The 12,798-nt window shown below is 40.2% G+C and overlaps 1 pseudogene; it reads left to right on the plus strand.

Moving 5' to 3' along the window:
• Positions 1-12,798, plus strand: part of LOC143123348 (uncharacterized) — a 685,973-nt pseudogene that overhangs the window by 122,341 nt on the left and 550,834 nt on the right.

The following is a 12,798-nucleotide window of genomic DNA, read 5'->3' on the forward strand; positions in this document are numbered from 1 at the left end:
GAGCCGGCTAAGATCGGAATTCCAAATGGCCGTTTATATCGTTCAGATATACCGCCCAACCGCTTGACATCTGCAGAACATGTAGACTTACACCTATGTCCGAAAACAGCTATACACACACACACACACACACACACACATGCTCAGACACACACACACAAACAGACACACACAGAGACACACACACACACACACTCACACACACACATGCACGCACGCACGCACACACGCAGACACACACACACACATGCTCAGACACACACACACAAACACACACACACACACACACACACACACACACACACACACAGAGACACACACACACTCACACACATATGCACGTACGAACGCACACACGCACGCACACACACAGATCTATGTATGCATGTACTGTATGTATGTATTAGAGTGGTGCATAAGAGTGAAGTCTGAAAATGTTTTCTTGCTTTAATGCTTTAAAAACATTCATATAGGTTTCTGTTTCCTTCTAAATACACTTCCCATTTCTCTGTTAGCTGCTCAAACTTACCTTGAATAAGAAGTGGCCACTATCATTTTTTTATACATGTCAGCTTTATTAAAGTGAAGCTTACAACATTGTCATCAGTGCTCAGCCAATAGTCATTAGTACTAGCACTGATCTACACATGTCACAGCTAATACCTGACCAAGGAAAAGGCTCTATTATGAATGCACTCCTCTCATCTGAGCTAAAGAACATTTACTTGTATTTGTTTAGCACACACTTTTTATCCAAAACGACTTACATGTGGCAACTACATTATGAGGGCCTGGAGCAACTTGGGGCTAAGTGCCTTGCTCAAGAACACAATGGTGGAGGCCATGAATTAAACATACAACTTTTCAGGCTACTGGCCACACCCCATGGCGACGCCCCATAAAGAACCAGCAAGCACATTTTCTACAGAAAGGGTTGGCTTGTGTCAGCAATCTACATATAGGTAGCAGACTCACATTTCCCTATTTGATCTGACTGTGGTGTCCGATCACATCTCTATACTTCCATCCCTCACATACGCATAATGATATTCTGGAGGGGAAACTGACTGTGGTGTCCGGTCACATCACTACTGTATAATTCAATCAAGGTAACACTTTACAATAAAGGTACATATTTTAGCATTAGTTAAGTATTAGTTATGCACTAACAAACACTTAATTCATCATTATTAAGTATGTTTTCAACATAACTTAAGGGCTTCCTCGTTATTTAGTAGGTGTTATCAGCAGGCGCGCCTGCAGGTGTCTGTAGATGGGTGTGTGTACCATAGCATTCATAGCATTCGGTTTTCCTTTGTTATAAATTAGGAATTTCTAATGTGTACATTGTCAATCCTTAAGTAATGTTGAAAACATACTTAATAATGATGAATTAAGTGTTTGTTAATGCTTAACTTATGTTAAGCATTAATAAACACTTAATTTATGTAACTTATACTTAACTAATGCTAAATGATGTACCTTTTATTGTAAAGTGTTACCTCAATCAAACTTTGGCCTCAAAACAGTTTTACCTGTGCTCAACACCAAACACTGCTCTCAAATCATAAACAGAGAGTGTGTGTGTAATTGCCTATTTGATGTATCACTGTACTCTATGTGTCTGAATTTGTATTTGTGTCTAAATTTGTGTCTCTGTGTATGTCTATCTTTACAGGAGTCAATGATGTCATGGCACTAATCCAGGTGACTGGATATGTAGGCAAATCAGCAGTGATCAGATGCCCCTATGATAGAGGATATGTGGGATACTCCAAGTACATCTGCAGAGGGTCATGTCCTCGCATTGGGCGTAAAGATAAGGTAGTCAAGACAGAAGAAGGTCAGACCAAAGCAGTCAATGGCAGATTCTCTCTGCATGACAACACCACTGCTGGAGTCCTCACTGTGATCATCACTGGACTGACTGCAGGGGATTCTGGACAGTACTGGTGTGGAGTTAAAACAGGAGCTGGGAGATATGATGTGTTCACTGAGCTGAAGATGGTCGCCTTGCCAGGTATGTATCGGTTTATTGATTGTTTCTTGCATTGGTTGGTTGGTTGGTTGGTTGATTGATTGGTTGGTTGGTTGATTATTACTGATACGTTGTTAATACCCTCACTGGGCCAGTGGTATATATAGCCATATTTCCTATCTCTGTGTCAAACAAACATTGTATGTATTTGAATGTTTTCACAGTACCTGCGGTGACTGATGTATCAAGCACATGTAAGTTAAAAATCTCAGCTTACAATGGGTCCCAGTTAAGTTTGGACGGGTTCCTTCAGGAATCACGCACCCCATTTTCTCAGCAGAAATTGCACAAACTGCAGTTGACACAAACAACCACAAGGTGTCACTTTGGAGTTCTGCCACTACTATTTTTGATGCGACTTGACTTACTGCTTCCATGATGCAGTTTCCAAGTCAGTAGAACAATCAGAGAAAGCTGAGCCATTACCAAACATATATGATAATACAATAGCGTGAGTTTATATATCTTATACCCTATTTGTCACGGTTACTTATAGATTTCATAGTGTAACGATAAGCGCATGAGACTTTCAGCGGGGGCACGGGAACTTAAATTGATCACGGTAGTTTAAGCTTACACTTGACAAAACATTCTAATATGAAAATGTAGATGAAATTTGAAATTTGAAATTGCGATCAGTGACTGGCATCGGGTGAACGAAGTTTTTCGAAGTTGAACAGGCTATTAAAAACTATTTGCGCACCTCAATGTCACAGGAGAGACTGGGCTCTCCCTTCTATGAATTGAAAAAGACGTTATGCTACCTGCAAACTGGCCTATGATTTCATTGCTGAGTTTGCGGCAAAGCAAGATGTGGCGAGTCAGTGTCATTTATTTGTCCATGTTAGCCTACAGACCAGTTTCCATAGTGCACATCTTATCAACAGTTTGAATGTTGTGTGTGTTTCTGCTCATTGACAAATACCGTTCAGCACAATGATTCATGCCCAATTAATCTCCCCTGTTAAAGTGTTCGCCTTTGTTACACTATTTGGTTTCATGATGTAGCCTATAATAAACACCATATGGCAAGCTGGTGTAGCTTATTAGACTAGGCTACTAAAATGCACCGACGGTAGCCTTGACTATGTGTAATAAGTAAGCTATCGCAGGATTTAATGCACGTAAGTTCATGCATCTGTCAAGTTCGTACAGGGCCTCGCGCCCCCCTGCGACGGCCCTGCAGCTCCTCCTAAGACAGCGAGGAAAAAGTAAAAATTTTACTACTTAGTAAATTCAGTATTTTTCTGTGCCTCCAGAAATGCCTTAGGAACGCTTAGGATTGTTTGTTTCTGCAGTTGAAAGGGTCTATAGGCCTATGAATACATACTGTACACGACCCCCCCCCCCCACCGTCCCACACACACACACACACACACACACACACACACACACACACACACTTGTCTTTGGAAAAAGCAAAGCAATTTAATAGTATGGTCAGTCATTTCCGTCTTAGGCAAAATTACTGTTTTCAAAACTCCATGTACATCTGGTGGTCACTGTATTCTGCTTTGCTTTTTTTCTTGTTAGTGTAAAATACTGTATTCGCAACAGCAAATTATTTGTGAAAATCATTATTTTTGGTTTCAATATTGCTTGCATTTTTACTGTGTATTTTTAACTTCTCTTTGTTGATACCGTAACTTTCACTCTTGCATTGAAATATAAAAAGCCTAAGACATGATGTATCCAAAATGTCATATTATGAAAAAAAGGCATTTTGCATTTTTTGTGAGCAGTTGTGGGTTTTGTGTGTGGAGTTTTGAAAAATAAACACAGTGTGTAAACAGTTGTAAAAAACTGTAATCTACATATAATATGATATTTTTTTTTTTACTTTGTTTGTTTCTTGTTTATTGTATCACTGTTCTCAGCTGCACTCGTGACAACTGATTACTTTGATTGTGAAGACTGTACGGTGAACACTGTCATCAAAAGTCAACAACCAGCTGTAAGCTTTAGTAAGTGATGGCCTTACGTCCAGGATGATCTTTGTGTGTGTGTGTGTGTGTGTGTGTGTGTATGTGTGTGTGTGTGTGTGTGTGTGTGTGTGTGCGTGTGTGTGTGTGTGTGTTTGTGTGCATTTCTGTGTATGTCATTCCCAGTCTCAATCTCTCTCTCTCCCCTTATGTCCAGGATGACCTTTGTGTGTGTGTTTGTATGTGTGTATGTTTGTGTGCATGCAATTGACCTGTCACTAAGCTCTGCCCCCTATTGTTACCGTGTGAAAACTCGGACAAACAAACCAGACTTGATTAGATATACATGTGGACAATGGCAGCTGACAGTATATGAAAGCAGGCTTTGAGGATGTTTTGGTCGATAAAGGATTTACTTTCCTCCAGAAGCTATCAAAAGGGACTTAATTATGCTATGGAGGGGTGTATTCAAAACTTTAGAATAAATACAAGGTGACAAGCCACTGCGTTAATGCTAGCTAGCTAGTGGAAGATTGATACTAAGATATGTTAGGTTACGTTAATATTTAATGTAGTAAGAATATAGTAGTTAGTTAATGAGCATTTTCATCCTGGGATTTAACAAGGAACTTGTGCCCACGTTGTTGGCTTAGTAGCCTACATTACGTCAAGCTGTTGCAAACGCGAGAGACGTCCTGTAGGCTACTGTAGGCTACTGTTGATGAAAATATACCCCGTTTTCTAGCCTCTCGGGGTACCAGCTATCAGTATTACACGTCCCCCATGCAAAACGTTTGACCATGTTCTATATCCGTCTGTTTTTTTGAGTTAATAAACTCCATAAATAACCATTAGTTTGTCATTTAATGCCTCCTCCCTGTTGTTTCCTATGGAGTTGCCCAAGCTGATGTCCAAGTCCCGTTGAGTCTGGACTGTCATTGGCTCATCAGCGTTCTAATGGTGGCGCTAAGTGACAGGTCAATTGTGTGTATGTCATTCCCAGTCTCTCTCTATTGCTCTCATTTATCCTCTCATTTTTAGGATTTTGAGAACATGTATAACATGCATCTGTCCAGGGTTGTGATTATCCGGAATTCCGTTTTTTCCAACCTGACAATGAGACCCACACAAACTGTATAGATAACTGTAAACCATTCGGAGGTCCACACAGATACCCCTACTATCGGAGGTCCTTTGATACCCATACGTTTAGAGGTCCTTTGATATCTACATTTAGCGGTCCTTTGATACACATTACCCATACGTTTAGAGGTCCTTTGATACCCATACGTTAAGAGGTAATTTTCTATGTGTAACAGACCTCTGTCCAGTGGCAACGGGTTTTGTGCCTCTGATTCAGATCTTTCATATTACTCCATGAGTAATCCATTCACTAATGGCTTCCATTAGAAAGTGAAAGCAGATGGTTTAATCAGCTCTGTTCAAAAGAATGTTTCATTCAAGTCCAGTGTGTGTGGCAAACTATTTGTTTCTCAGCAAAAGCCACGACGAAACGTTGCTTTCCCTGTTCGTCACTCCGTGGTATGTGCTCTGTATATGTTCCTGCTTTTTTACCTTTGTCAATCACATCCCCGATCTATACAGTATATATAGGTTTTTTTGGGCCGCCGTGGCCTACTGGTTAGCACTTCGGACTTGTAACCGGAGGGTTGCCGGTTTGAACCCTGACCAGTAGGAACGGCTGAAGTGCCCTTGAGCAAGGCACCTAACCCCTCACTGTTCCCCGAGCGCCGCTGTAGCAGGCAGCTCACTGCGTCGGGATTAGTGTGTGCTTCACCTCAATGCAGAGACCAAATTTCCCTCACAGGATCAAAAGAGTATATATTTATATTTATACTTATACTAGGTATATACTGCATGTTTAGGCTTTTTAATGTCTTTAATTTTAACATCTCTGTGTAGAGGTGGTTGTGAGTCACTGTGTTTCTCTGATGACCCTTATGCTATCTGACTGTCTATTTTGACGTCGTTGTGTAGATGTGGTTGTGGGTAGCGGTGCTGCTGGACTAGCAGTTCTGCTGATCATCGCTGTGGTTTTGGGGTGCCGTGCACGAAAGAAGAACAAGAGCTTACAAATGCCCGGTAACACACGTACACATGCACACACACACGCACACACAAACACACACACACACGCACGCACGCACACACACACACACACACACACACACACACACACACAGATCCTCTGACATATACAGTTTGCACAGATATAAACTCCACACATACTTCACCATATTTTGCAGCAACTCATGGAATACATTGTGTGTTTGTTTGCCACTAACTTAGTTGTGTCTTTAACAGATGACACAACTTTAAGCCTAAGCGCCCTTACCATTGCAAACATTTACACAGACACAGAAACTACTACAGAGGTATGCAGTGCTTCATGGGTAATGTAGTTTTTCTTTATGACAAGCCATTTTCATAGCTTAAAATCTGTTACTGTTATTCATTATTTTAGCATAGCAGTTCACATTATTTCTATAATTTGTTTACAAAAGGGGATTAATCTATGGGAATGCTCTTATCTTGATTGATTTGCTAAAACATGTTATGCTTTTTATATATTTTTATTGTATTGGAATACATGTTGTATATGTTAATGTATTTAAATATGTTTTAATTGAGCGTAGGCAGTAGTAAGAACATGAAGTGATATAAACACTCACACATGCATTTTTACTCATTTTTCACCTGCAGGGAAACACTCCTCGTGAGATTGTCCCTGTGTACGAGTGCCTGGACATGGAGTGTGGTCCTGATGCGGAGTATGAGAGGATGGGAGCGCTAACCAGTGGGAGAGCCCCATTAGCACGTGTCAACAGGTCTCCTGGGAAGGACACACGTAGCATTAGCAAGGCTAAAAAAGGTCTGGAAAATGAATATGAATCTTTGAGGGACACCATTAGCATTAGCAAGGCTAGCAAGGGTGCTGAGAATGAATATGCAGCCATGAGAGGCACACTTAGCATTGCTAGTAAGGGTACTAAAAATGAGCACAACCCCAAGAAGGCTGCAAGGAAAGGTGCAGAAAATGAGTACATGTCCATGAAGGTCACTCTTCCTGTAGATGTGAAGAGCACTGGTACCTAGTATGAGCCCATGAGGGACACCCTGAACAGGGCACGGGAATAGTGCTGGAATGATTAATGAGTGAATGAGGTACACACTCACCAAGGCTTGGAATGGGCGAATGACTGAATGAATGAATGAATGTCTACTCAGGAGCATGGGAGTTAACTCACTGAGTACCAAAAACGTTATATTACGTTTTTAGCTTTTTTTTTATTACGAAACTAGACACTCTAACACACCTTATATGTGATTTTGGGAACTCTGTGATGAATGGAAATGAAATATATGACGATCGAAAACTCATGAAAACGCACAATCTGGACATTTTATCTGGATATTTAATCTTAAAACTCCGCTTTGGGTTGAATCAGTGACACATGCACATCAGGTCAAAACCAGGCCATTTTCGTGGGTTTATCACTAGGTGGCAGTCTCGCCAGGTCTCGCTAGGTCACTTCCCGGAAACTTTACAGGCAACACTTCATATTTCATCAAAGACGCTACATCTCCATTTCTAGAAATAAAACAGGGATTTTGAGGAAAACTAGCCACTGTTTAGCTTGGGATTTCTTAGGAACAGAGGCATGTAGAAATAAACGGTTTGTACCCACTGAGAGCTTAAAGTCTCACATTTCAAACAAGCCATAGTACTGTATGTGTCCCTAGCTATAACATAGAATAAGCTGTGGCTCTACAAAAATCGTCAACAATGATCAAGATTGCTGGCACTCTGGGCCAAAGCTTCCGAAAACAGCGCGGCATTCAATGAGTTAAAGGCAGTGTCTGCAATTTTGCTGAACGTTTGTTGATATTTGGACACATCTGTCTATCTGTCTATTCATCTGTCTATCTACTTACCTATCTGTATCTCTGTCTGCCTATCTACCGATGCTGTTGTCTTTTCTTGACATTAGGTTGCATCTGTATACTAATTCTATTTTTAATAGGTACATATTAATATGTTACGTTTGACAGCGCTTTAGAAATGTATTTTTATTTTATTAATGACAATACTAATGCTATATAATGTTAACATACTATACTAATACCAATTCAATTTTGAACAACAATGAATTTCTGTAAGATGTTTTAGATGGAATGTTTGCACTCATTTATAACTTTCATAAGTACTTGAAGTAATTTCTGATTTTCGTATTTAAAATAAATCCACCTTCAGAATATGTTCTGTATGATATTGTCTTTGTAGTACATTATTCACATCACATCTTTTGCATTATTTCACATGCAAGTCTCCCAGTTCATTCACTTACATCAGTGGCCTGTCTTTTCCCTCTGGAGCCAACTCCTCCATACTCCCTCATAGACCGACAGTCTCTTCTGTAGTTGTTACAGCTGATGACCAAAGGAGAGCACTATTGCTACACAAACACACCCACACTCACAGATAGTGAGAGAGAGAAAGAGAGATCTGTGTGATTTTTTTTGTGTGTTGTCTTTCCTGTATGCCTTCCCCCTCATTTGTCATTAAGGTCCTGTACCACTAGGGGGCACAAGAGGCAACATCCCCTGGGCTTCCACTCAGGTCGAGGTACCTTGATTCTGACCAGCTGTCATTTCCGTATCTTACTCTTATGTATCTCTCTGACTCATTTCCTGTTTCCATCTTACAAATGTACCTCAAGCACAGGCTTACTGTCCTGTCTGTGGGACAAAGATCATGGGGTGCACCCCCATGCTCAAAGCTGAAAGCCCCCTCTTGGTACACTCTCACATAAACAAAAACACTCATATTACACAAACCTCAATATGGATTTATTATTTTATCATAGAAACACTCTTGGAAATGCAAATGGGGAAATGCATTAGAAATAAATTAGAAATGACAAAGCCATCTAATGACCAAAAGATGAGCTAACTTGGAAGATTACTAATTAATTTTAGTACTTTTTTTTATTAATTTTAGAGTGTGCCTGTAGCACGTACAGTATCTCTTACTGTGAAACACCTTCATATCAGCCCAAGCTGAAACCTCAACGCTCTATTATTTTTGCACGTTATCAAGCGGTGCGTATACATGATGACCACAGAGCTCACTCTCACACAAGCCCTCACTCTGACACACGTAGACATATGTGAGAATGACTGTGGTCTGAGGTGTGAAAAGTTTGCATACATTCAGACAGCAGTGTCCTCTGCCCCCAAACACTTGCTCAATATATTCTGTGTCAGTTGTCACAGACACACAGTTACAAATCAAATACAGTTGAATCATACACATCTGTGTTATATCTGTCCACTTTGGTCAAAAGCAAAAGGATGAATAGCACATCTGATTGTGACCACATTTAAAAGTGTCTTGTGTTGGGGGCAGGACAAATGTATTACAGTAAGGAGGGTAAGGAGGAGCCAGCTAGCAACACCTCGTCACCGTACATAAACCACTTGTTCAGAGCGTTCACAGGCTTGTCGGAAGTTTCTGTTTTGGACTGTGGACAAGGTTTAGCATGCAGACACATATATTCTTCATCTGTGGCCTACTCATTGGTGAGTTTGTATTTTCTCTATTTGATTCTCCTACCAGATATGGAGTGACATAGTCATCATGCCTGGCTAAGAATTACAGTTTTTCACTATTGTTAAAACACTAAACTCCACTTACTGAACCAAATTCTCAGCTGCTTCAACACATTTTGGTGAATCGATCCCCCTTTTGGCAAAACCTTAAACAGTTTTCACATATAAAACACAGTTTGCAGATCTCATAGACTCCTTTTGGAAAACTCCTAACACATTCTCATGCAGTAAAACTCATGTTGCATTGTGACGCTTGTGATCCATAATGGTAAGATGTCGTTCAACACTACTCCAAATTGATCAGACTTGTTTCAAATGATGTGACACAACCAATATAAGCTAGGTTGCTAAACAGTGTAGGTTCATATCAACAATTGACAGAAACTATCAGTGTGGCATTCAGAGTATATTGTATACTGTAGACTGCAATACACTTCTCATTTACAGTACTGAAATGTCTGTCTTTTCCAGTATATAGTTTCACAATTGCTAAAACACCTTTTTTGAAATCTTCCACCATTTTCTCAAAAACTAACATAAACAGTAAACACAACCCCCATTCTCAGTATTTTATGTTTACTTTGTTTTGTTTTTACTGTATTACTGTACAATGGACATTTTTTGGAAAACATTTTTTTAATGTAGTGTCTAATGACAGCTCAGTGGTGTTTTCATTTTGACTGCTTTTGTGAGATTATCTGAAGACAGTGTTTGGTTTTTAGCACATTTGCAGAGGTTGGCAAAGGTTTTGGGAATGTAGTTTGAGATTTGGGATTTGTGTTTATAGTTTTGGAGAAAGGGTGGCAGGTTTCAAAAAATGTGTTTTAGCAATTGTGTAAAACTGTAATGATAGCCAACTTTACAGATCAAGGTCAAGGTTTTGCACTGAAGACATATTCTCAGCGCAAATCCTTAGCACAAACCATAGATGTCGGAAGGCTGCACCCCCTCCCACTAACCGCACTAAGACACTTTCTTTGTTATGTAGACCCTTACCTACAATGCAACTGCGTTCCTACAGTAGAGCATGATTTTTCTGTCTTGATCTGCAACATGTCTCTTAAACTCCTCGAGTTTGCTCGTTTTTTGATATTGTGCACAGGGGGCAATATCTGTTTAATACGTCCCTGCCCACACATACACACACACACACACACACACACACACACACACACACACACACACACATACACACAGAATGAATGTTATGTTTGTCTGTGACTATTTGACTTAATTGGTTAAATATGTCTCGTCTCCACCGTGGGATAGTGGGAAACGCAATTTCGATGTCTTTGTATGTCTTGACATGTGAAGAAATTGACAATAAAGCAGACTTTGACTTTGACTTTGACAAACCATAGATGTCGGAAGGCTGCACCCCCTCCCCCTAACCGCACTAAGACACTTTCTTTGTCATGTAGACCCTTACCTACAATGCAACTGCGTTCCTACAGTAGAGCATGCTTTTTCTGTCTTGATCTGCAACATGTCTCAAACTCCTCGAGTTTGCTGGTCTGCGGAGCTGCAAAGTTAAAGGAAGAGGCGCTTCTGTTACACATATGATAAGTTTTCAGCACATTTTAATGGTAGGCTACTATTGAACCGCGAGACAAAAAAAAGAAAGAAATGAAAAGTTTCCCTGAACTGGAAATACTTCGTAATTTGGTGTCATGAAATATAGACACATACAATTTGGGGTAGAGGTATGAGTGCTCATTCAGTGTGTGTGCATGTCTGGTGAAACTGAACCACTCTGGAGATAACACGTATTGTATAGTAGGCTAGAAGCAACAACAGCCTATTTCATGCAACCAACGATATAGATTCCTGTAACTGTCCATGAAAACTCAGAGACTGGATAGCCTAATCCTAGTCTTAGAATTGACACTAATTAAGATGGTAGGCAACATAATTTATTTATATTCCCTTAGCATAAGGCCATCCTTAAAAGTATTTTTGTTTGCAGTAACAGCCTAAGAAAGGGCTCGGTAGGTAGGTCTATATATTTTTATTTTTCAAGTTTTAGAGTTAAAAAAGACTGGGTCTTCAACCTCTGCCTTCAGGCACACCACTGCAAACCTTGGTTCCAGAACTTCGTGCCAACTTAAAGCAGTGTCAATATGTTTCAATCCATTTCAAACCATTGGTCACAATTGTGACCGAAAAAAAAATATATTTATAAGCCTAGTTTACAAACACACACGCACTCACGCACATAATATATACACTCACTCTCTCTCTCTCACACACACATACACACACACACACACACACACACACACACACACACACACATATATACAACTCACGAACGAGTCTCACGAGTACTACAACACTGTACAACTCACACGCACACACACACACACACACACACACACAAACACACACAAACACACACACACACACACACACACACACACACACACACACACACACATACACATGTTCAGTGACTGTCAAATGACAAAGATCATTTATAGAACTGTTATGTGGTTTACAGAAACTGACCATGAGAGGAGTGTCACTGCAGATAAGCCACTGCTGCCAAATCTGTGAGGCACAGAAGAGAGCATTACCAAATCTGTGAGGCACAGAAGAGAGCATTACCAAATCTGTGAGGCACAGAAGAGAGCATTACCAAATCTGTGAGGCACAGAAGAGAGCATTACCAAATCTGTGAGGCACAGAAGAGAGCATTACCAAATCTGTGAGGCACAGAAGAGAGCATTACCAAATCTGTGACAAGCACACAAGAGCAGAAGCCGAGGGGAAGTTTTTTTCAAAGAGATTTAGAACTGCAGACTAATGAAGGATTACAGTTTTTTTCAGTCGCTAACAAGCGTTTGTCTAACCAGTTGTCACATTTTCAAAACTCTAAACACAATTAGCACAGCATCTGTCTTTTGTGGCCATACCATTCACACATGTCATGTCGTTTTCACACAATATGCAGTCAATGAACACATTTCCGCAATGCTTACATTTTCTTAACAGACAAGCTATACCTCCCAACAAAACTATGGATTGTTTTTGTAGTATTTACTAATGTTAACACACAACATCCCACACTAGCAAACACAATATTCCAAACCTTAGATACACTATATCAAAACCTCTGCTTCTGCTAGCAAATGGTTTTATCTCAGGTGCATCGCCTTGGATAATGTCAGATGCGATGTTGATAAAAACATGTGGCCTAACTCT

The sequence above is a fragment of the Alosa pseudoharengus genome, unplaced genomic scaffold, assembly GCF_046254945.1.
Source record: "Alosa pseudoharengus isolate Yale_2024_CS ecotype anadromous, Long Island Sound unplaced genomic scaffold, YU_APseudo_1.1 YU_APseudo_1.1_scf_1, whole genome shotgun sequence".
NCBI lineage: Eukaryota > Metazoa > Chordata > Actinopteri > Clupeiformes > Clupeidae > Alosa > Alosa pseudoharengus.